This window comes from Callorhinchus milii, unplaced genomic scaffold (assembly GCF_018977255.1).
Source record: "Callorhinchus milii isolate IMCB2004 unplaced genomic scaffold, IMCB_Cmil_1.0 Scaffold1, whole genome shotgun sequence".
NCBI lineage: Eukaryota > Metazoa > Chordata > Chondrichthyes > Chimaeriformes > Callorhinchidae > Callorhinchus > Callorhinchus milii.
The window spans coordinates 104,119,346-104,144,031 of NW_024704742.1; the positions used below are offsets into that span (position 1 = coordinate 104,119,346).

Here is a 24,686-nt window from a genome sequence, read left to right on the forward strand (position 1 = left end):
GGAGACAAATGAAAGAGATTCAGGAAGAGAAGAGATCCCAGAAGCCTCACTATTGGAACTGCAATGCCCATTAATAAAATCTAACCTAAACATCCTCCAAATACTCTTTTTTTAAAAAAATGATGCCGACTCTGATGGCACAAAACCTATGTGCAGAATATGAAATACTAGGGGAGAAGTGGCTTTGAGCCAAGACTGGGAATGAAGACACTACTCCAGAAAGGAAAATATTTACAGAAAATATTCAGAATATAAAAAAAACCTAGGATCTAATGCTTCACTGAAGATTTCCACAATTAAAAATTAGAAACACCAGTACGAAGTGTATTGAAAAGTCTAAGCAAAAACATTATGGCAGTTTTTGGTGCGGGATGGGGGGGGGGGGGGGGGAAGGCAGGCCATGTGGCAGAGCTGAAGCAAACCGGATTTGATCAGAGACCCTGTAATGAAGAAAGGAGCACATAGTATCAGATGTCAAGTTTGGGCACTCGTTTAGGGAGATATAATGATTCTTGCATTTGAAATTGTGTCTTAGGACATTGGCAAAACATCTCAAAGCGCTTCACAACAACAACTTGAATTTATATTGCACCCTTCAAACAGGGTAGTGTCCCACAGTGCTCACTCACACACTTAAAATCACAAGATTTCAATTTGCACTGAATTGTTCCACAAATAATAATAATAATCCTTGCATTTGATATAGCGCTTTTCACGTCAGGAGGACGCCCCAAACAAACAGCCATGAAGTGAATGACCAATTTTATTTGGGGGATTATTGGACAGGGCACCTGAAGAAATTGTTCTATTTTTGAATAGTGCTATGGGATCTTTATGTCCACTGGGACAGGCAGATAGGGCTAACTTACACCCCACTTCAGCTAACAGTTTTCCATTTTCTTCCCATTCTCTCTTGAATTTCACTAATTAAATGCACTAAAATCCTATTGTAACATTGTCCATAAATACTTTAACGGTATCCCTATCATTTTCCAGGTGGAATAGAATAAAAGTGGCATATCTGGCCTGTGATTGGCTGAACTGACTTCGGGAATAGTTTCTTCAACCAAATTCCAGAAGTATAAAGATTGATTTGATGGTTCAATAGACAAGATGCGCTAAATTTAAAGACACTAAAGACAGCAGGAATTTACCTGTGTGAAACGCAATGTAATTCTGTGAGGTTAGTAATGGCACTGGAAATGTGGTGAGAATTAGTCAAGAGGCAGTACCTGGAAAAAGGATGCCTTTGTGAGTATTTTTTTAAAAAACATGAAACTATTAAAATAAAAACATCTTTGTTAAATGCATTTCCAAGGGGCCGAGTTTCTGTCAGACAATATTTATGAATAGCATGTGGAAAACTTCTGAAGGGGCATACAACTAACTTGCCATTGCAGCAATTTTTGTTAGTAATGATGGTTCCAGCACCATGGGATGTCCTCCCGACGTGAAAGGCACTACACAAATGTAATCTTGTTGTTGTTTGGCATGAGAAATGCAGAAACAATAAACAACCTATTAAGGAAAACTAGGTAAACCTGTCCTGAAATAGCAACTGGAGGAAAATGACTAATTTTAAAGGTATTAAACTTTGAGGTGCACAAATAAAAATTAAGCACCTGAAGCTAAAAATGTAGATTGGCCATTATAACCAAGATGGCAAAGCAGTATAAATGTGTTAGTTCAAGGAACAGGGACTATAGATTCCTCACTCGCAATCCCATACAACATTCCTGCGAATGTATTTACGTGCTGCTAAAATCATGACTTCACGTTCTGGCTAAAACACACATAACTGCACATTTCTGATCTCAACATCAACTGATGTCAGGTAAAAAGCACCAGCCCGCTTTGCCAAGTTCTTAGCAATTAAAATGCTCTTAAAATGAGTGGGGGGAGCTATATAAATGCAAGTTGTTGTTATGCTGTATTGTTCCAAGTAGGACAGAGCATGAAATAGTTCAAATGATAAACCATTTCATTACTTCTCAGCAGAACATAACACAATTGCAAAAATGTGCTTGTGTATTTGCAATATCTAACATGAATTTTAATTTCAGCACAAAATTCGACTTTTTCTTAGAAGGTCCTATTTTTGGAAGGAGGGACCGCATTCCTATCTGCTCCCCAGCAGAGACTTTAGTAAATAAGATTCCTTTGGGAACAACGAATCTTGCAATTCATTTTTGCAGACAGCATACTCTTTGGAATTTGTTTTCAGTTTCTATATTCCTGCTTATTTTGTTTTGTGTGGTTGTATATTTAACATTGTTACAATGTCCAGGTTTGGGGTTGGTAAATTATCAAAATTGCAACAAAGTTTAAACAAACCAATCACTGGCATTCTCAGGCAGTTTATTTAACAAGTTCAAGGTAAAGAAAAGTATTTGCTGGAACTAAATGTTACTAGTTATTTTCTGACTGCATTACAGAGCCAACAGTGTTTGTGACTGATGATGTTAAATCACCTTGCTTCAGGGTACTCAATGAATAGAACGTAAAATTATTTCATGAAGAAACTTCACCTTCAGGTGGAAGCACAGCTGATAAAAATACCACAGACCAGGTAGCTCTGTTTAAACTAAGACCATTATCTCGAAACTATGCCACAGAGCATAACATTCTGGAGGAAAATAAACTTAATTTCCACCTCCGCCACAGTGCCCGCCTCTACCCGTACCTCACAAATGACGCAGCTGAAACCCTCGTCCACGCCTTTGTCACTTCCCAGCTGGAATATGCCAATGCTGTCCTCGCTGGTATCCCCAGCTCCACCATACACAAAATCCAATTAAAAACTCCGCCGCCCTGATACTCACCTGCATGAAACTCCGTACCCCGATCATACCAGGCCTAGCCGGGCTCCGCTGGCTCCCAATCACCAAACGGATCGACTTCAAGATTATTTTCAAATCCCTTCATATCTTCGCACCTCCCTACCTATCCGACCTGCTTGCCCTCCACAACCCGCTGCCTCCAGCCTCCTAATTGTCCCTCGTGCCCTCTATTCCACCATCGGTGACCGTGCCTTCACTATGCCCCGAAACTCTGGAACTCTCTCCTTCAATCACTCCGCCTTGCCCCCTCACTACCTTCAAATCCTGCCAAAAGACCTTCCTTTTTGATCATGCTTACTCCCTCTCCCCCTGGCTTGTTGTCAGACACTGTGAAGCGCTCCAGGATGCTACCCCGCATGAAGGGTGTTATATAAATGCAAGTTGTCCTTGATGCAATTGCAAAGTCAGTTTTTAATTGCCATATAAATCAAGAATATGAGTACCCCCTCACTGAAAATGTTTCTCAAAAATACACTTTCAGGATGTTTAATGTAGAAATTTAAAACCAATTACTAAATAGTGAAGTTTTAGACATAAAGAATGTATTTTACTAATATTAGAGCGTATCCAAGGTTGTTAGTTTATCAGTAAAGAGCTCAAGAGCTCCCTCTATGGGTCCCAGCGCATTGTACTACTGCCCCTCATGCAAAACACACTATTATTCAAAACCAGACAGCCAGGGTAGGAAATTCAAAACATTTTGCTTGGCAGCATGCCAGGTAACTTGTCAAAATACTTGCCATGCAAATATTATTTGGTATGTTGAAATGAGGAGAATCAATGGGCCAAATTCCATGTTTTAATCATATTACCAATATAGGCCCTCACCAATAAAGTATATATTCAACAGTAAATCATCTGAGGCACGTTGAGAAGACTCGACAATGTGATATGTTATATCAAATGCAAGGCTTACCATATACTGTATACCAAATGTAAACAATTAAAACTTGTTTCATAGTCATTTTCTACCACCTTTGCTGATTTGCAATGCAGTAGTACTTTGTATGCTCCATCCTCATTTGTGCCAATTCCATGGGTATTTGTCAACCTTTTGCACCCAGCAAAATTAAATACAAGTTAATGATTCCAATCGATGATGTGACTAGCTACCAAGGAATGCTTCCAATTGAATACCTACTCTATCCACAATACAGTATAACAAACTGATGAAATTATAAAGCCAAAACTATGTGGAAAAAGTTGATCCAAACACCAAAGTTTGGAACATTATTCCCATGCAGCATGTTACAAGGTACAGTATTCAAAGGAGTTCTCAAAGGAGTTATTTCTGTTGAACCTGGATAATGAAAAGATTGCAGGATTGAACTTGGCTTTGATTCTCTGCATGATTGCTTCGCCTGCCAACACTCACTGTCCAAATTCATACCGTAAGATGCCAGTTGGAAGAGGTGCTACCAAATCTTAATAATAATCCTTACATTTATTTTAGTGCTATTTGGGAGGAAGGCTTAAAGTGTTTCACCGGATATACAGTACTGTCAAAGTGGAGTGACTGTGTATTTTGTGGACAAACATGGTAGTCAATTTGCACACAGGAATGTCCCAAAATCTATATTGGGCACTTAAGAGATTACTAACAACAAAACATTTTATCAGTTAGTGGTGGAACTGTACCCTAGCAAGTCACAGCCTTCAGGGGGGGAAAAAGTAGGGTGAATATTTTCAAACAGCATTCACATGAGAATTTTAAATTGATGCGAGCAAGCTGAAACTTGCTGGAACATTATGTGATGCAGCTGCCAAGAGTCCTAATGTGCTGACAGTTAACATGGAACAAAATTCAAGGGCAAGGCACAGTTATACAGAGCAGGAAGGTCTTGGGGATAAATCCTGGTCTGCACAGTTTACTCATATAAAAATAATAATCCTCGCATTTGATATCCTGCCTACAATGTCAAAATGTCTCAAAGCATCCATATGTCTCAATCGTCAATAGCTTGTTTGGGTTACTCTTGTGTGCCAGTCTGGCTCAGGTGGTAGCAGTCTTGCCACCGAGTCAGAAGGACACGGGTACAAGCCCCACTTCAGGACTCGGAACTTGTATGGTTTAAGCTGGCACTGCAATGCAGTGCTAGAGATGTGCTGCATTGGTGGGGGTGCCACCTTGTGGATGAAATGTCTGTCTGCTCACGTGGGTGAGTGCTCCCATGGGAGTTTCAAGTGAAGTGACCACTTATAAGTAAATGCAGCAGCCAATGTCCCCCAAACAACCATGAAATGCCTGACCAATATATCTGGAGGACTGTCATTTCTAATAGCGTATGAGATCTTATTACACACCTGTGGTCAAGCAACTCAGCAAAATATAGCACTCAATATTCCAGAAGAGAAACATTGAAAGAGTGCATTTATTTTACACTGCTTTAGTTACGCTAAATATTCCGGAGAGATTTACATCTTCCCTAGAATCATTCAGCAAGTGGGAAGCAGCGAAGCTTAACAGCCAGTCATGCACGGGACCCACTTGCAGGATAATGAGGGAGCTAAACAAGGCTGTGCAACAACTTACATTTATACAGCACCCTTTCACATAGGATAAGTCTTAGAATGTTTCACAGAAATTGGGTTGGACACCACGCAAGAGAGGAGGTGGGGGGGGTCGGTGGTTAACAGCAGGCTCAGTTAAAGAGGCACAGTTTTGATGGTATTAAAGAGCAGATGGACCAGGGGAGAGAGCTCTATAGGTTAGGAGCATAGCTGCTGAAAATTCAGCCACTGATGGTGTCAGAGGTCTGAGCGGTAGATGATACTTTAAGAAAAATTACAATTTGGGGTCAATATACTTTTATTACGTGTAGAACTACAGAATGGGATCTCTTGAAGGCAAACTGTTTCACCCAATTCCATTGAGAAATACTAAATGAAAAATATTAACACTTAAAACTTGTAAGCATAAACCTAATTTACTGTATACATCAAGTCTATTTTTGTTTAAAATGAGCATTCAACCTGAAATATTATTACAAAAGTGTAAATGCTGGAAAATAAACAATGTCATTAAAACTATTATACCTCACGCCTAAATGCATAACCAACTGGGTAGATGGTAAACAAATACACATACAGATATAAACATTGCTCATTAATAACCACAAGTACTTTAAGAATTGAAATAATGATAGGCTTACAGCTTATTATTATTTGATGTCACCGAGTCTAAAAGAAAAATGTTAAACTGCCACATTTCTTTGAAGGTGTACCTACCTCTTCTGTACGAAATGCTGACAGAAGATTTTAAGGGCTGCAAACTTTCCACAAGTTTGCACATCAAAGCAACACCCAAGTGTTTCTGAAGCCTGAAGTTGTTGAACTGCGAAGGTGGTTGTAATTCAAATAGATGACTCAGGAGCCATGATTAGTGGGAGGGGGTCACTGAGTAGTTTATAATCTTGGTTACATTTCAGGTTTCAGTACACAGATTATATGGAACATTAGTTTCTTTTGCCTCTGCTAAAAAGGCTGTGATGTACATTATAGCTTCCTTGATGCTGCCTGGAGGCATTCCACTTGCAATCTGCTGCTCCACTGCCAATCTGACAAAGTTGCCCATTTTGATCACCAGTGCTAAAAGCCCTGGTAGTTGGGAACAGTGATGTTGCTTTGGGCCCAAAGTATTGCCACAGTAGTTCAGAGGAAGGCAACATTGTCAGGCACCATAGGTCTAACAGACGAACTAAAAAGGATGGGGGTTGCAGGATCACCAAAAGTGAAGTGGGTTCCTTCAAGGAAAGTTGACATCTCAATTCGAATGTTTATCAGTCAAGCACGATGGATACATTCAAACTGTTCCATAGGTGCAAACACATGGTAAAACAGGAAACGGTGGCAAGTATCACAATGGCCATTAGTCGCAAATGACTTCAAACATTTTCAAGAAACATTTCCATGAGGCAACGTTTGAAGCACGAGACTGAAATATTCTAACAGTTCTAATAAATAAGGACACCACAGTGAAAAATAAGTGAGGTTTGTTGTTCATTTTTAAGAGATGCTTTTGTGTCAAAGTAGACAAGTTGGTTTTGTCTGAAAGCTAAAAGACAAGCTGGTCTGGTCTTAAAGTAAGTCTTCTAACAAACGGCTTCTTAAGGAAGCTGTGTTTTTCAAGAATCACCTACATTTTCAAGCTCTAGGAAATCGGAATCAGTTTTTAATGCAATAAATTCTAACTTATTGAAACCAATAACTTCCTCATCAATAGTAGCCTGGCCTATAAGGTGTTCCTAATAAGGAAATTATTTGGTCCACCAGCCATAAAGTAAATGTAGGATGTTTAGACAGAGGATGATCTGATAAGAGATGCTGTACCACTTGAACACAAAAATGATCTTTGTGTCATACATTTACGACTGAAGGCGGAAATTGCAAAAACTAAAGAATGTTTTACTTAAAAGAACATTCCCCATCTTTCCTTCTGTGTAATCCGCCATGTTGGTCCTTTTTACAATAACTTGCAGGGTGTTTATGCCAACGTATATCATCAGCAGAGGTCTTAATTTCAATCTTGATTTCAAGATCCTCATCCTCACCTACAAGGCCATTCACGGCCTTGCTCCCTCCTACCTCTCCAACCTACTATCCCCCTACCTACCTGCCCGTACCCTCCGTTCCTCCGGCTCTGGTCTGCTCCACATCCCCCGCCCCAACCGCCCTACCATCGGTGGCCGGGCCTTCAGCCTCTCAGCCCCCAGGCTCTGGAACTCTATCCCCCAGTGCCTTCGCCGCTTCCTCCCTTTCCTCCTTCAAGGCCGGTCTCAAAACCTTTCTCTTTGACCGAGCCTTCAGCTCCCCTCTCGACTCTCTTCCCCCTCCTCGCTCCCTCCCTTCCCTCCCCTCACCCTGACCATTTCCCCCCTCCTCGCTCCCTCCCTTCCCTCCCCTCACCCAGACCATTTCCCCCCTCCTCGCTCCCTCCCTTCCCTCCCCTCACCCTGACCATTTCCCCACCTCCTCGCTCCCTCCCTTCCCTCCCTCACCCTGACCATTTCCCCCCTCCTCGCTCCCTCCCTTCCCTTCCCTCACCCTGACCATTTCCCCTCTGCTCGGGTCATGACCCAACTGTGCAGCGCCTTGGGACGTCCTCCTGACGTGAAAGGCGCTTTATAAATGGAATCTTGTTGTTGTTGTTATTAATTCACGGTTGACACTAAACTAGGAGGGAGAGTAAACACCGATAGTGACATGAAAAAAAATGCAACGAGATATAGATAGGCGAGGTGAGTGGGCAAATAGGTGGCAGATGAAGTATAATATAGGGAAGTGTGAAGTCATCCACCTGCACCACAGTAGGGCAGATTATTTTTTAGAAGGGGAGAGACTAGATAGTGTTAGCGTTCATAGGGACTTGGGTGTCCTTGTACACCAGTCACAAAAAGTTAGTTTGCAGGTACAGCAAGCAATTAGGAAGGCTAACGGTATATTGGCATTTGTTACAAAAGGATTAGAATATAAGAGTAGGGAAGTCTTGCTGCAACTGTATAGGGCCCTGGTGAGACCACACCTAGAGTACTGTGTGCAGTTTTGGTCACCTTATTTAAGAAAGGATGTACTCGCCTTGGAGGGGGTACAACGTAGGTTCACTAGGTTGGTACCAGGAATGAGGGGGATGAGTTATGAGGATAGGTTGAGCAATTTAGGTATATATTCTCCAGAATATAGAAAAATGAGAGGTGATCTTATAGAAACCTACAAGATTATTAAGGGGCACGACAGAATAGATAGTGGGAGACTTTTTCTCCTGGTTGGAGAAACTATAACCAGGGGTCACAGTCTTAAAATTAGGGGTAAGCCCTTTTGCATTGAGTTGAGGAAAAACTTCTTCACTCAGAGGGTAGCGAATTTATCGAATTCTCTACATGAAAGGGCTGTAGATGCTCAGTCCTTGAACATATTCAAGACTGAGATTGATAGATTTCTTGTGGATAAACGGATATGGGGATAAGGTGGGTACGTGGAGTTAGAATAGATCAGCCATGATCTTATTGAATGGCGGGGCAGACTCGAGGGGCCGAATGGCCTACTCCAGCTCCTAATTCTTATGTTCTGAAACAGTCAAAAATGATGGAATTTAAAGTGTAAATCAACAGTGCTCTGAACCTCAACCATAGGAGCCTATTAGTGTTTTTAACAATCATAACATGGATATTTTCACACCAGAAAGAAACGCTTGGAGAATTCTGCTAAGATTTAAAATAGGCTGCACTATTTTACTCCAAATTCCTTCATTAGCTATACAAATGTAAAAAAAAATTGGGCCTGTAACATCTGTGCTTATGCATCGATGTTGAGAATAGTGGCAAGTAAAGCAAAGTACAAGAAGATTGTCACTGCTGACCATGGAACCACAACTTTCAACGTGAGTCATTGCTACCAGAAGAGGGGGAATAAAGATTGGGGGGAAAAGCAAACATTTACAGTTCAACGAAAATGATTGAAAGCTCACCAGAGCATGTTTCTACAACGTTTACACTATGGCAAAATCAGCCATTTCTGGTTAACAAATTCCAAGATATAGCTTTATATGCTGTCCTACCCTCTACTTTGGAATACTGTACTTATTTTCAAAAGCGAATGATATGCAGCACAACTCTATTTCAAAATCTATGGTCTGGGAAGGGGGAGAGAACTTTCTTTTAAATATCTAAAGGTACTTGCTATACAGAATAGTAATTACTTAAATATCTTAGTTAAATTGCAATTTAAAGTGGGATACCTCCAAATAATTTCCCTAATGTGCAACGTAGCCAAAGTTTTATCATAAGCTGGGCAAGAACAGAAAAAGGAAATCAGCACAACATGCTGACTTCCATCCAGATGCCAAGCATACAGTACAGCAAGACCATTTGGACGCATCATTCAAAAATACCATTATATCACGGGACATAGTTCAATGAATTTCAATGATCCATGTCTGAATTTTAGTATCTTGTAAACTTGACTAACATGTGCTACAAACTCACCCAGGATTTTAACATCAAAAAGCCAATATATGCAGATATATTGGTGGGATGGCACATTGAGGAGGCAAATTAATACTCATTGATAGACAATATTAAATCAGACTTCTCTTCCCTCCCCCACCCCACCAGCAGTCAAGTGACAATCCTTAAAACAAACAAATGACAACACCCATCTAGGATAGAATGATTGATACTCATCTAATGCATAATCTAACATGATTAATATACATTTAAAAAACTACCCTGGGTGCTATACGTTACTCAGAAACAGTAGGTTTTTCATCTTTAGTATTTATTTTCCAAGGCCAGGGAGCTGCTGCCTTTGCCATGGAATCTTTAAACCTTTTGATGAACAGTAAGAGAGAGTTGCTTGCAGATTAAAAAATGAACTGCTTCACAGAAAATGCCTGTGGGGCACCAGCTACATGGAAATTCACAAACAAAACACACTTCAAAAGAAAATACATCTCATCACAGAAAATTAATTCTCATTATCAGCTTATTTTATCTTCCCTCCCAACATTTGTTGAAGATTAATATACCCTAAGGTTTCAATATTTCTCTTGCAATACATAAAATTAAGAGTTTGTATTGTATTTACAGTGCATTATGATTAAATATATGTTCCGAGTGTTTAAAATGTTTTCTCTGAAGTAAAAATCTTATTCTAAGTGCTATATCTCACTGTGCTCAGTTGACATATTTCTTTACATCTTAAGAACCCAACTATCCCTTTCTCATGGTGTGTACATAGAAGTTCAATCAACTGCCTGGTCAGAAGATCGACTATTTGAAGTTGGTACTGTACTGCATTATTTCAGCTTTCAGATTCCATCTTTTCAGTACAAGTTTTAGATATCTAGGGAAGCAGATTATGTCAAATTTTCTATCAGTTGTAGTGAAAATCTCAATAAACAATTCATCATTTTTCTTTAAAAAACATCCATTATGACAAGAAGAGCCAAGTGAACCAATGGTTTGCCCCAACCGTCTTCACTTCTATGGGCTTCTTAATTCTGAAACAGTGTTACCCCTAGTCTTGTTTGATCGTTTCAAATTCTCCAGGTCTATATCTTGCTCCAGCTTTCTGGATATCTTCTTTTTTTAAAATTAAGATGAAACAGCAAGGCTTCCGTTCATTAAAATTGACGCTTTTGTAGCAGTGGGTAGAAAAGGAAGCCAACTTAATTTTAGTTATTGGACCTCATTTCGTTACTGTAGGATTTCAAATAACTAACTAACGACTATCTTCCGGAGGGGTGGGTGGGGCTGACTCCATGCTTAGCAAACAGAATTTCAGATTCGAGCCAAACCTCTGTGGCGGTCCCGGTAGTCCAGTTCGCAAGCCAGGCGAGTCGCTATACTCCACGGCACAGCTGATGACAGCCCAGCCAGGCGAGTCTTCAAAGGGACAGACCAGTCACTGAACAAGCAGCAGGCAAGCTTTCCAAAATGCTTTCAGTGACAAGCTATGTGATTTTAGCTGGTTAGACTTCAGCAAAACCCCCCACAGTCTGGCTCTTGCCAGCTTGCGTCTAATTCTCTCCGGAATTAAGCAAGCGGGAAGAATCTCTCAGGGAGATTGCGCATTTGTTCCAATACATAGGAATTTCCATGTGTAGGTTGGTGGGATTGATGGAACTGTTTGGTTTGGTAAGCATGGGTTTCAGTATGTGTCAACACCTGGCCGACTCAAAAAAATTATTGGGCCACTCAGTGTTGGTCTTTTCTGGACGGAATTTGCTTCACATTTACATTCAATGATGAGAACAGAGAAAGGGAGCAGACTTTTCTTTATCTATTCCAATTTCTGTCAGTTTTTATTCACCTATAAAATATATAATCTCTACAGTTTACAGTAAAATCCTGTGTAGCACTTTGAGGCATCCTTCCGACGTGAAAGGCATTACATCAAATGCAAAGATCCATTGTGTTGTGTAATAATAATAATAATAATAATCCTTGCATTTGATATAGCGCTTTTCACGTCGGGAGGACGTCCCAAAGCGCTTCACAGAACACACTGTAAAGTGAATTGACTGTATATTTGTGTAGCATATTGGTTAGAGCACTCGCTTCGCAAGAGAGGGGTTCGATTCCCAGGTGAGGCGAAACCGTAGACAAGTTTGCTTACTCCACATACCTTTGTTTTACTAGCAATAAGTAAGAACCTGGTTGTTAGTTAATTGGTTGATCACTTTTCCAGGGGTAACAATCCCTTCAAACTAACAAAATAATAATAATTGTCACTCAAACCACAACGGTTTGTGGGATATTGCTGTGCGCAATTGGTTCACACATTTCACCCACAAAGTATACAATATACACTCTATGGTATATTCTGTGAAGCAATTTGAGACATCGCAATGACATGATAAGGCGCTATATCAAATGCAAGGATTAGTATGTATGTGGTTATTTATTTGTCCCTGCCAGGGCACATCATTGCAGCATCTGGGTAAGTAGATATACTGTAAATCAGTCGCTACTTGCATATTTTCTTAAGATTCTTAAGAGTTTTCACGTCTCTTTCCTTTGTTTCGTCTTCCCCCTTCTTACAATTCAACACCTGCAGGTCAACTATTCCAATGCCCTTCTCATAGAATTCGCTAGGCCTTCCCTACACAAGCTGCAGACCATCCAGAACTTTGCAGTCAGTGTACTCTCCTGCACAACGGTCCACAAGCTCTTCACCACCATCCTCTCTCGGCTCCGCTGATCCTCCAGGAGATCAAATTCAGAATTCTCGGCCTCACTTACAAATGGCTGCATTGCTTCACTCCACCCTTTAAAAAATACCAGAAACGAAAGGCGGTGGATACTGAATCCATACTGAAGTGGATAGATATTTGTTAGGTGAGGATATGAAGGGATATGGGGCAAGAGCGGGTAATTGGAGTTGAGGTACAGATCAGCCATGGCAGAACAGGCTCAAGGAGCTGAATGGCCTACTCCTGTGACTACTTCTGCAATCTCTTGCAACCCTGCCCATTCCTCCATTCAGCTTACTTCACATTCTCAGGTCACTTTGCCCCACCATCTATGGACCACTCTCTTGAACTCCATCCTAGAGACCCAAGAGTCTGAAGCACTTTGAGATGTTCTACCAACTTGAAAGACCCTATATAAATGTGAATTGCTGTTCCATCTAGGATGGATAAGAGGGGTGCACAAAAGGAAAGAGATAGGTCTTGCACATCTCTAACTTTTTGAAATTTGTTTATTTTTTTGCTTAGCTCGATCAGAAATCTGTAACATTTTTGCTAGAATCTATCTCCAATGCAGTCATTTTTCACCCATTGCTGAAAGCCATGGAACAAGTTCTTCAATTAGTATCCTTCGTCTTTTTGACTAGTTTGCAAGGTTAAACTAAATATGCAGTTGAATACTCTACTGATCTTATTGTACCAGGCGAGTTCAACTTGTCTTTGTGAGATTAATTTTTCATACAGAGCTTTCAGATTAAGCTTTTTCTCACAAGCAGTTCATAAACTGTGCAGCAGTCTCCATTAGTTAAAAAAATCTACAGTAACTTAATTATTAATTGGCAACTTAAAAGTATGGGAAGTGCCTCAACTACAGGAGAAATCAAATCATATCAAAGCAGCTCGGGCACCCAGAACAGAAAATGGTTAAACAATGTCACATCATGCTGACCACCAGCAGATGAACAAAGAACAAACCTGAACTTCAATAACACTCCATGGGAAGCCCACATAAAAGATCTTATGGATCAGTTACATACACCATAGAACAGAATCATTCCAAATTTGGGTACTGTTTGGGCATAATGTACAGTATAATAATTCTAAAACATTTGTATACAGTAGTAAACCAGAACCAACATGCCTTGTTAATTTTCCTTATAACTACAAATGTTTAGATTCCAGATTGTTCCCTTAATGTAATGATGCGCATAATAGAACTGTACAATGCATTACAGAATAATCCATCTACATGTCAAAAAACATTTGAAGCTGAAGAAAAACAATGCAAGTCTTACAGTCAACCAAAGCACCAGTCTAATACACACTACACTTCTGCTGCAATCAGGACTCCCTCCAAAAACAGAAATAAAAATCAACACAATGAAAAGACAAGGGCCTTCTCTCAGAAGAAAGAAGTCACTCCAACAAACAGCCTCAAAACAACGATCAGTTCCCAAGATACAACAAGTGGTCTTAAATAGGGAGAGAAAGGTAGGAAAGAGAGAAGTATGAAGCACTGGATTTGGGCATTCTGTGCTCCCTTTTTGGGGGGTTGTGAAAACAGTGAGGAAGGAGCAAAGAGGTTGATTGGGGGGAAACATACAGGGGTGGGGGGAACAGGTGGTGGAAGAGAATTGAGAAAACAAATGGAGTGCTCCTGCAGAAAGAGTCACAGACTTCCCAATACTTGGCGAACTCTAAGCACAGCTTCTGCATCACACTTTCTGACTGGCAGATGTTCCATGTGTTTGTGAAACGAGGTCTTGGATTCAGCTCCGATTTATAGCACGATGCCACAAAACACCCATTATGAAATTGGATTTGGAGGTTGCTCATCAGACATGCACCCTTCACCACATAGGAATGCTAATATTGAGAGACTCATGAATAAAACAGAATGATTAAAACCCAAACAGACATCCTGTGTTCAACGCATTGAACAAAAGCTAAAGAAAACTCAAGCCAATGAGTTTCAATCGGGTGGAAGAATGTCTACATAGAGCACAAAATAGCACAACAAGGCCAATTTATTATGTCCCTTGAAGCACCAACACCTTACACAAAGATCTTTGCAACGTAATCAAATGTAATAAAATTTTATTCTGAACGAGCCACACTTCATAGATGGGTGTGGCATTTAAGTACAATGCCTATACTTAAAATTAATGTGAAAGAAATGAGATGAAATCAATGTCAAACAAAATCTAAACCTCATTTAATCCATAAATATGTCCATAATAATAATAATCCTTGCATTGGATATAGCGCTTTCCACATCTTCTACATGTCTTAAAGCGCTTCACAGAATAGAAGTGGGTGAAATGCAGCAGCCAATTGCGCACAGCAATGTCCCACAAACCATTGCGGATTGAACTGACCAATTTATTATTTTTTTTTGAGGGATTATTGCCCAAGGTTTCACCCTGCCAGGAATTGAACCCAGGTTTCTCACTTGCAAAGTGAGTGCTCTAACCACTGAGCTACAGGACTCCATACGTGGTATGGAGGGGGAAAGAGTATCACACAATGAGTTCAAAGGAAATCACATACTAGAAACCTTGTTTCAATGACTATGTTCCAATTGCCTCAGATAGTTTTTTTCCCTCCCAAAAAAGGTTCAGAGTGCACAAATTGTAAATTAATATGTAATATAGCCATTAGTACTAGGTACTGTAAAATGAATGCCATTAAGAATTTTTCAGTGATTAAAATGTACAATCCAAATGTTATTACAATACAGCAAATCTCAAAATAAAAATGTGTCCTTAGCACTCTAATGAAAGCATTGCAAGTTTCGCTGCTAGATCAATTGGCTTATATTGCGGTTAAAATACGTACATCAGCACATTAGCTACTAGATAAATATTTATGCATTCACACTCATAGTATCATAGAATGTTACAATACGTCTGTTTTTTTTCTCTACAGAAGCCACCAAATGTAATCCCACTGTCCTGCTCGCTCCCCACATCCTAATATTCTTGTTTTCCAAATATCCAATTCTGTTTTAAAACAAGTTAACGGTTTTGGTTCACCATAGTTTGTGCTAGAGAGTTACACATTCCAAATACCCTCTCTTTAAAAAATTATTTTCTAGGTTCCAATTTAATTTTTCTGTGATCATCTTAAATGTGTGTTCTCTCATAACTAGCTCATTGACCAGCAGAAATGATTTATAAGTATGTATCCTATCATAGCATCCACCCTTCATAGCTTTAGATAATAATATTCCTTGCATTTGATATAGATGCCTCCATTGGTTACTCCCTTAATTTTCTTAGCCCTAGTGAAAAAAATCTCTTCTCAAGTCTCTCTTCGTATCTGAAACCTCTCATTCCTGCTAACAACCTAGTAAATCTACACTGGAGTCCTGTAGCTCAGTGGTTAGAGCACTCGCTTTGCAAGTGAGAGACCCGAGTTCAATTACAGGCAGAGGGCGAAACCTTGGGCAAGTTTCCTTACTCCATACAGAGCCTAATAATAATCTCCCGGAGAAAAACAATAATAAATTGGTCATTTTCAATCCATGACTGTTGTGGGACATTGCTGTGCGCAATTGGCTGCCGCGTTCACCCACAAATAAACAGTCAATTCACTTTACAGTATATTCTGTGAAGCACTTTGGGACGTCCTTCCGACGTGAAAAGCGCTATATCAAATGCAAGGATTATTATTATATTATTACATCCTTTCATTGTTTTTTATACCTTTCCTATAATGGGGTGCCAAAAACGTATACAATAATCCAACTGTGGACTAACCAAAGTCTTGATACAAGCTCAAGATTATCTTCTTGCTTTTCTATCCAATGCTGCTACATAAAAAACAGGATTTGTTTTAGCATTTTATGTCCAAACCTACTTGGACATTTACCGTCAATGATTTGCGCATCTGTAAACCAATGTCCTGTGCTCTGCTACTCCCTTTAAAATGTTGTGATCCAGGTGTAATTTCTAATATTGAACAAAAGTCAGCATCTATATTTAGTCTGAATAAATAGGTTTAAATTTACATAGGTTTCAACATTTTTCATCCTTATCACTCCTATAAAAATAAAACCATGACACATATCACTTCAATCAGCTTTTGCAAAATACTAAGTCTGAGGTTGGTTCATAACACTGCCTACCACCAATCCTGCCAACATAGTCTTCAGTTTCACGAAGTTGTGACCAAGAACCACTTATATAAAGCCATTTAAAAGGAATAATAATAATCCTTGCATTTGATATAGCACCTTATCAAGTCTCAAAGCGCTTCACGGAATATACTGTAAAGTGAATTGACGATATATTTTATGGGTGAAATGCAGCAGCTAATTGCACACAGCAGTTTTCCACAAACCGTTGTGGATTGAGAGACCAAATTATTTTTTTTAAGGGATTATTACCCCCAAAAAGCAATCTGCCAATCGACCCCAGAGTGTGCTGGAGTCTACCCAGCTAAAACCATTGACAGCACTGACTTTCAAGCTTTCCTGTTGCTTGTCCAATAACAGGCTTTTTTAACAGGAGCTGAGTGGAGGATTCCCTGCCCCCCAGAGACCGGTCTGCCCTTCCAAGTGCTCCCGATGAGCCAAGGTGGCTGTGCTGTCATCAGTAGAGCCCTGGAGTACAGCAGAACTGTCTGGCTCAGGAACCGGACCACCAAGACAGGAAGGCAAGGTGTAGATTGAAAGTTCAGTTTCCAGAGTGAAGATTTTGTGGAGTAGAAAAGGTGGCAGGAGAGTAGTGTTGGTGATGATAATATCTTGCATTTGATAAGGCACCTTATCGTGTCTTTGAGACGTCTCAAAGCACTTCACAGAATATACTGTAAAGTGAATTGACTGTATATTTTGTGGGCAGAACACAGCAGCCAATTTCCCACAAACAGTTGTGGATTGAGTGACCAATTTTTTAAAAAAAAATTACAAAAGAAATTATTACCCCCAGAAAAGTGATCCACCAATCGACTAACAACCGTTGTTCCTACTTACTGCTAGGTAAACAGAGGCGTGGGGAGTAAGGAAACTTGCCAAATGTTTTGCCCTGCCGGGAATCAAACCCAGGTCTCTCACCTGCGAGGCAAGTGCTCCAACCACTAAAATACAGGACTCTATAGATGATCGCAGAGGTAGGGCTAGGCAAAGCCATGGTGGGATTTGATAATCAAAACAAGGATTTTCAAGTTAATTTGCTGGGGGAAATGGAGCCATTTAACCTGGCAAGGAAGGGTGGTGGGAGAGGATATAAGCTGCAGAGTTCTGGGTGAAACGGAATTTGCAGAGGTTAAAGCTAGGAAGGGCAGGAAGGAGATCATTTGATTACTCACCAAGTAGCTGTGTAGCTCAAATGGAAGCCAAGATTGAGCATGTGAACCACTCAATTAATAAGCTGGTTTTGAAAATAGTTAGTTCATTTTCATATATATATATATGTACTGTAAAGTAAATTGACTGTATATTTGTAGGCGAACGCGGCAGCCAATTACGCACAGCAGTGTCCCACAAACAGTCGTAGATTGAAAATGACCAATTTATTATTGTTTTGTTTTGGAGGGATTATTATTAGGCTCTGTGTGGAGTAAGGAAACTTCCCCAAGGTTTCGCCCTCTGCCTGGAATTGAACTCAGGTCTCTCGCTTCCAAAGCAAGTGCTCTAACCACTGAGCTACACCATCCTAGCTAATTGGTATTACACATTATTTTAGATCTACAAAGAATACTATATTTGCTATAGAAGACTGAATTTAACCAAACAGGTAGCAATTTCGATTATCCAAATACGAGTAACACATTACTTTACTAGAAGAGCTGCAAAAATGAACCACCCGAGCAAGAATCAGAGAAAACAATAAAACTCACATCAGCCATACAGAGCTAGTATTTATTTATCTAACTACTATTTCACTCAACATCATATGTCCTTGAGTATGGTCTCTGAAACCAAATAAGCAATTCCTGTTACATGAACATCAACATGCCATGCAAAAAGTTTACACTTATTAGTAACATACCCTTCTCACACAAATTCAATGCCAGAATTTCTTGTATGCTTTTAAAGAACAACAAATTGCATTTATATACATACAGTGCCATTTACGTCGGAAGAACATCTCAAGGTGTTAAACAGTGAAGGGTTTGCACCCGAGCTGGGGGGTGGACTCAAGAGGGATGGAGGGCAAGCAGAAGTGGAAATATGATCGAGGTACAATCAAAGAGGTAGGCTTAAGATGGGCCGTGAAGGAGGCAAAGGAGGGGTTAAAGCGGAGCGGCTCCAGGATGGATAGGGGCTCCAGAGGATGGGGGCAGAAAAGCTGAAGGCCTGGCCACTGATCGTGGGACAAGCGCAGCAGACATGGTGCAGGCCAGTGCCCGCCAAGCAGACAGATTGGTAATGCTTTAATAGGTTGCAGAGGTGGGGAAGGGCATTTACAATCCCTGAAAAGGATTGGTATTTCCCAATCTGTCCTATTAGAATCTAAGCGAAGCATGTATTGGAAGGCGAGGAATACTGATTTTTTAAAAATGTTATACCATATTGAGAATAAAAAATGTTCTTCTAAAATGTTATGGTGTAGTTTTGTAAACTGTAGAAATAACAGATCACATCATAGACGATTGCCTCAAGTCACCTGTGCAGCACACATGGTTGTTTACGTAAACTTCACAAAAATGTTACTCGGTTAATGTGGATTAATATACAATGAATGTAAAAAGATATCCAGTAGAGTAAATTAGTCTCTCCATCTTTCTCCCTCCTCCAGCCCTCCCCCAGGAAGCGTTCACACCTTATTGGCAAAATGGTCCCCCTGGCCACTGCATTTCATCCGTATCATATACATCTCATCATTACACTAAATAATTGAAAAACTTTAAAAAGCTACATACTCAAAAAGTGACAGCTAAATTACAGCCTTAAATGTGTAATTTAACCATACATAAATCCATCAAGCTTTTCTTTTACATTATATACCCTATTAAGTACTAGAAATACAACCTTGTAAACCAAAACACATAATGGCCACCAACATCTACAGGGATTGTAAATTCTCTTCAGACACAGACATTCAGTTCCCTGTCTTGATACTTCCCAATCTATCCGATCTAGAATCTAAGGAAAACATGTATTGGAAGGTGAAGAAAACTGAATGGAACTTGTCATAAAACCTTGAGTCTACAAATTACAACTTGTTCCACATAAGCTGTAGTGACCTATCATCCCAACCCTTGCCTGGCTCCACTGGTTCCCGTCCCCCGGAGGATAGATGGGAGCCTCAATATCCTCATCCTCGCCTTCAAGGCCCTCCACAGCCTTGCTCTTTCCTACCTTTGTAATCTGCTAACCCCATACCAACCTGCCGCTCCCTCTGCTCAGCAGGCTCCGGTCTGCTCCACGTCCCCACGTTGTTGTTTGGGTTGCTGGAATAAAATTTAGTACAGTCCAAAACAAAAACCATACAGGCTGATGCACTTGATAAGGAGATGTATTCTATGCCAAAAAACACCCTCTAAGATAGGCCAGCAGTCTATTTTATTATAGCTGAAGAAACACCCCCAAACCTGCTCGTGTTTACAGCAGACCTCCAAGTTTATCCTACAAGAGTAAAAGCCGCTCATTAACATTTTGCATCAGTTCAAAAATGTCCACACTGTACATTAGCATTAAAGCTTCAGAGTCTCACTTGTGCAAAACTCTCCCAAACAATGCCATCTTCCTGTAACACTGCCCTCTGTGCAGAACACTTAAACAGGAGTTAAGCTCTCACTTCTGAACCAAGGTTGCTGAAGTTGTAATCACATGGAAAATTGGTTACCTATTAGACCTCACAAAAGCTCTCCATCCTTTATTACCCTAATCACTGGCATAAATTTCTGGAGACATCTGCCTTAAAACTTTGGCTGTTATGCCATTTGATATTTAAACACAAAAATCTCTACACCACCACTCACATTATTTAACATCTATTTTCCATTTTAAAAAAAATAAAAATCGTAAACGTAGTGTTTCATGACTGGCCAACTTACAAACGAGTTTGCTGTGTTCTTTTAACCCCGGTTAAAAGTGTTGCACTTCAACCATTTTCACTGCCTTCAACATACTGAATTTGCTCTTTCAACGTGTTTGCAAGGGAGTATCAAAAGAAGATAACATTGGGTTACAAATTAACCTGATCGACAAACTTACACCTCCTCATTAAATACCAGTTGAAAGGCGTACGTAAAAAAAAGCATAAGGAGGGAAGAGAAAGCTATCTTTTAAAAAAAAAACAAGTAGTGTGTGTGTGTGGTGGTGGGGAGGGGGTGGGAGTGATTGAATTTTCACAGCACAAGTATGCAGGGGGTATCTTTGTCATCTGAATTACAAAAAGAGGGGAGGGGGGGGGGGAAGAAATGCGGGGTATTAAGGGGATTGAACGGGATCCAGTTGGATTTAAACGGCGACAAAAAAAAAAGCCATGAATCTGAATGAAATGCAAGTTTATCCGCCCTTTCCTTACCTGAAACTCCAGGGGCTGAGTCTGGTACACTTCAGCTATGTGTATTGCTGTGTATGTGGGGTGGCGGGGAGGGGGTGTGGGGAGGTTTGCTGCGGCTCCCGGTGCCTGATCGCCCCATTCCTCATTCCCTGGTCCTCAGATTCAGCTCCTCGCCCTCCCTCCCTCCCTCCTCCCCCCTGACCCGAGGGTGGTCCTCCCCGCACCGCACCGCACCGCACACCACACAGCCAGCAGCCGGCAAAGAGGAGCGGAGCCGCACTCACCCAGCAACAGGCAGCGTGGAGCCCGGGCACACCCCGAGGCCGCCGCGCTCACACTCCAACCCGCTCACAAGCCCCTCGGGGAGCGGCTCCCATGCCCAGACGGTCAGCGGGACCCGGTGTCGGCCGTCCTCCTTCTCCTGCCCAACTGCTCTCTCCTTTCTTTCTCTCTCGCTCTCTCACAAACTGCCATCCCCCGCCATGTTGCTTTGAACCCTTCGCTCCGCCGGGCCGCCAGGGGGCGCGCGCGCCGCGCCTGCGCCAGAGAGCCGGACAGCACCCGGAACCCTGGGACACGAGCGTCACCGCGCGGCTCCTCCCCCCCCCCCCCTCCCTCGCGCGACCTCTCTCTCTCGCTCTCGCGCATCCCAACTGCCGACTGTGCGGCGGCACGTGGTCCACATACTGACACCACACACACACTGAGCAACAACACACACTGAGCTCTCACACACCAACACCACACACACACACTGAGCTCTCACACACCCACACCACACACTGAGCTCTCACACACCAACACCACACACTGAGCTCTCACACACCAACACCACACACTGAGCTCTCACACACCAACACCACACACACTGAGCTCTCACACACCAACACCACACACTGAGCTCTCACACACCAACACCACACACACTGAGCTCTCACACACCAACACCACACACACTGAGCTCTCACACACCAACACACACACACACTGAGCTCTCACACACCAACACACACACACACTGAGCTCTCACACACCAACACCACACACTGAGCTCTCACACACCAACACACACACACTGAGCTCTCACACACCAACACCACACACACTGAGCTCTCACACACCAACACACACACTGAGCTCTCACACACAACACCACACACTGAGCTCTCACACACCAACACCACACACACAGCTCTCACACACCAACACCACACACTGAGCTCTCACACACCAACACCACACACACACTGAGCTCTCACACACCAACACACACACACACTGAGCTCTCACACACCAACACACACACACACTGAGCTCTCACACACCAACACCACACACTGAGCTCTCACACACCAACACCACACACTGAGCTCTCACACACCAACACCACACACACACTGAGCTCTCACACACCAACACCACACACACACTGAGCTCTCACACACCAACACCACACACTGAGCTCTCACACCAACACCACACACTGAGCTCTCACACACCAACACACACACACTGAGCTCTCACACACCAACACCACACACTGAGCTCTCACACACCAACACCACACACTGAGCTCTCACACACCAACACCACACACTGAGCTCTCACACACCAACACCACCACACACACTGAGCTCTCACACACCAACACCACACACTGAGCTCTCACACACCAACACCACACACACTGAGCTCTCACACACCAACACCACACACACACTGAGCTCTCACACACCAACACCACACACACTGAGCTCTCACACACCAACACCACACACACTGAGCTCTCACACACCAACACCACACACTGAGCTCTCACACACCAACACCACACACACACTGAGCTCTCACACACCAACACCACACACACACTGAGCTCTCACACACCAACACCACACACTGAGCTCTCACACACCCCACACACCACACCAACACACACACTGAGCTCTCACACACCAACACCACACACTGAGCTCTCACACACCAACACACACACACACTGAGCTCTCACACACCAACACCACACACTGAGCTCTCACACACCAACACCACACACACACTGAGCTCTCACACACCAACACCACACACTGAGCTCTCACACACCAACACCACACACACTGAGCTCTCACACACCAACACACACACACACTGAGCTCTCACACACCAACACCACACACTGAGCTCTCACACACCAACACCACACACACTGAGCTCTCACACACCAACACCACACACACACTGAGCTCTCACACCAACACCACACACACACACTGAGCTCTCACACACCAACACCACACACTGAGCTCTCACACCAACACCACACACACACACTGAGCTCTCACACACCAACACACACACACACTGAGCTCTCACACACCAACACCACACACTGAGCTCTCACACACCAACACCACACACACACACTGAGCTCTCACACACCAACACCACACACTGAGCTCTCACACACCAACACCACACACACACTGAGCTCTCACACACCAACACCACACACTGAGCTCTCACACACCAACACCACACACACACTGAGCTCTCACACACCAACACCACACACTGAGCTCTCACACACCAACACCACACACACACTGAGCTCTCACACACCAACACACACACACACTGAGCTCTCACACACCAACACCACACACTGAGCTCTCACACACCAACACCACACACTGAGCTCTCACACACCAACACACACACACACTGAGCTCTCACACACCAACACCACACACACACACTGAGCTCTCACACACCAACACCACACACACACTGAGCTCTCACACACCAACACCACACACACACACTGAGCTCTCACACACCAACACCACACACTGAGCTCTCACACACCAACACCACACACTGAGCTCTCACACACCAACACCACACACTGAGCTCTCACACACCAACACCACACACACTGAGCTCTCACACACCAACACCACACACACTGAGCTCACACACCAACACACCACTGAGCTCTCACACACCAACACACTACACACACTGAGCTCTCACACATCCAACACACCACACACTGAGCTCTCACACACCAAACAACCACACCACACACTGAGCTCTCACACACCAACACCACACAACACTGAGCTCTCACACACCAACACCACACACACTGAGCTCTCACACACCAACACCACACACACACTGAGCTCTCACACACCAACACACACTCACACTGAGCTCTCACACACCAACACCACACACTGAGCTCTCACACACCAACACCACACACTGAGCAACAACACACACTGAGCTCTCACACATCAACACCACACACTGAGCAACAACACACACTGAGCTCTCACACACCAACACCACACACTGAGCTCTCACACACCAACACCACACACTGAGCTCTCACACACCAACACCACACACACACTGAGCAACAACACACACTGAGCTCTCACACACCAACACCACACACACACTGAGCTCTCACACACCAACACACACACACTGAGCTCTCACACACCAACACACACACACACTGAGCTCTCACACACCAACACCACACACACTGAGCTCTCACACACCAACACCACACACACTGAGCTCTCACACACCAACACACACACACTGAGCTCTCACACACCAACACACACACACACTGAGCTCTCACACACCAACACCACACACACTGAGCACCAACACACACTGAGC

General features: G+C 42.4%; 1 protein-coding gene across 1 annotated transcript in view; it reads right to left on the reverse strand.

The window, feature by feature from the left end:
• Positions 1–21,570, reverse strand: part of apc (APC regulator of WNT signaling pathway) — a 143,534-nt gene extending 121,964 nt beyond the window's left edge. Inside the window, 1 exon segment of the mRNA XM_007897403.2 lies at positions 21,272–21,570. The gene's annotated coding sequence lies outside the window, so the exon portion shown is untranslated.
• Positions 21,571–24,686: the final 3,116 nt, after the last annotated feature.